This window comes from Octopus sinensis, linkage group LG16 (genome assembly GCF_006345805.1).
Source record: "Octopus sinensis linkage group LG16, ASM634580v1, whole genome shotgun sequence".
Lineage (NCBI taxonomy): Eukaryota > Metazoa > Mollusca > Cephalopoda > Octopoda > Octopodidae > Octopus > Octopus sinensis.
In genome coordinates, this window is record NC_043012.1 from 143,853 (window position 1) to 146,745 (window position 2,893).

The window sequence follows — 2,893 nt, forward strand, 5'->3', positions numbered from 1 at the left end:
TAAGGTATCGGTTAACTTTTGATTAATCTACTACAAGATTATTCATCTTTCTATTTCACACATAAATATATATATATATATATATATATATATATTGTATGTATATATATATATGCGTTGTGTGTGTGTGTGTATGTATTATATATTATTGTTGTGTGTATAAATATATTCTATACCACACCACACCATACACAGTGTGTGTGTATGTGTGTTTATGTGTATAACTGTCTGGCATTCTATTGTCTGTATCTTTGTCCCTTTATTTTTTCCCCATTCAAAAATTATCATAAATTTACAGTGTGAACTGTACTACAAGAGATGTTACTTTTTTTTTACTCTTTTATTTGGTTCAGTCTTTTGACTCCGACCATGCTGGAGCACGACCTTTAATCGAACAAATCCACCCCAAGATTTATTCTTTGTAAACCTTGTACATACTCTATCTGTATCTTTTGCTGAACCGCTAAGTTAAGGGAAGGTAAACACACACGCATCGATTGTCAATCGATGGTGGGAGGTACAAACACAGACACACAAACAAACGAACACACACACACATACACACACACACCACATATATATATACGACGGGCTTCTTTCAGTTTCTGTCAACCAAACCCACTCACAAGGCTTTAGCCGACCCGAGGGTATAGTAGAAGATATTTGCCCAAGGTACCACGCAGTGGGACTGAACCCAGAAACATGTTCTTGGTAAGCAAGCTCCTTACCACACAGCCTCTCCTGCGCCTATGTTGAATTATATCTAAATTTGATTTTTTGATTTTGTTACATACCTCATACCTCCCCACATATACGTGCGTGTACATGTGTGAGTGCAGTTTTACAATTAAATACACACACACACACACACACACACACACACACATACAGTCTGCGTAAGTTATTCGAGGACATACCCTTTCTGGGTCTTTGCTGTACTTTTTGCTAACTCTGTATAATCTTTGTTTCAGATAATAATAATGGCAGACCATCAGCTTACTCAAGAATTGATGAGGCATGACGTCATTGTGGTTTTAAAGGGTGAACATAGAGATTTAGAGATAGCTCGATTTTTAAAAGTTGCCAGAACTTTCGTCTACAAAGTTTCTAAGGAGTTAGAGACTGACGATGGAAACGTATCCTCAGTATCAAAGTATAAATATCATTCAGAAAACGCTTTTGAAATCATCCCAACTTGAATATATCCAGCAAGTTCAACAAATCATTGATTACAATGTCAGAAAGTCCATGAGGTCAGTTTCAAAAGATCTCACCTTCCTCTAGTAACACAGGAATGGATGGCTGAAAATTTTCACGATCACGTAACCCTTAATATTTGGCCTCCTAATTTCCCCGGATCTCAATCCATTCTATTATTAAACGTGGAGCGTTGTTGAGAGAGAGAGATCAATGAACACGCCCGTAACACAAAAGATTCTTTGAAAGCTGCCACAGTCAGAGTAATGTCCAAAATGAACCAGTACCATTTCATTGGAGCATGTAGATGTCATATAGAAACAGTTGTTGAAGCTGCACGTGGCTTTATTGAATAACATCACAGAAAAGGTTTAATTTTATCCTCATAGCATTTTTTGATAAATAACGTTATTGTCTGCAACTTTATATATATATATATATATATACAAATAAATGGAAGAATGGAGTTGAACGACGATTAACAAAATTCCTTTATTCCTCGACATATGTTTCCACCCGTGTTTTTCTGACGTGATTTGCTACCCAGGTATCGGTTAACGAATTATCCATACTAAGATAATTCATTCACTACTTAAATATATATATATTATATATATATATATATATAATATATCTATATATATATATATATTATATATATATATATTCTATTTTATAGACATAAATCTGACCTCAACAATCTTACGCTCCCTGTATATATATCATTTAAAACGGTTTCATTCGACTCCATGCAGAAACCCGGCTTCTCTGGGCTCAGGTTACAAAAAGAAGAAATATACACACCCCAAGATGGCTACTGAAAAATGAGCTGTTATTGCACAAGAGAGGTTACAAGGTCTTTTTTTTATGGTTTTTTTTGTTGTTTTTTTTTTGCGGGCATAGCAAATCGTAAGGTACGTTGGCATTTTAAATCAAAATGCTAAATCAATTGGTTTCAGGGTGTTCTAGAAATGAAACAGTTCTATAATTAAAATCTACAGGAGTGGCTATAGGCGCAGCAGTGGCTGTGTAGTAAGTAGCTTGCTAACCAACCACATGGTTCCGGGTTCAGTCCCACTGTGTGGCATCTTGGGCAAGTGTCTTCTGCTATCGCCCCGATCTACAGGAGTGGATATAGGCGCAGCAGTGGCTGTGTGGTAAGTAGCTTGCTAACCAACCACATGGTTCCGGGTTCAGTCCCACTGTGTGGCATCTTGGGCAAGTGTCTTCTGCTATCGCCCCGGTCCGACCAATGCCTTGTAAGTGGATTTGGTAGACGGAAACTGAAAGAAGCCTGTCGTATATATTTATGTATATATATATGTGTTTGTGTGTGTGTGTTTGTCCCCCTAGCATTGCTTGACAACCGATGCTTGTGTGTTTACGTCCCCGTCACTTAGCGGTTCGGCAAAAGAAACCGATAGAATAAGTACTGGGCTTACAAAGAATACGTCCCGGGGTCGATTTGCTCGACTAACGGCGGTGATCCAGCATGGCCGCAGTCAAATGACTGAAACAAGTAAAAGAGTAAAACAAAAAATTTTCTTAATTTTGTTGTCCTCTAGGAGATCGGACGTTGCTTCATAATGAAATTTCTGCCATTGGAAAGGACAAGAAGATCTTGTTTATCATTTCAAGGATATTTGGCTGCGTTTAATATCAGATCTGCCATTTATGAAAAGGTTTCTTTCTTGGT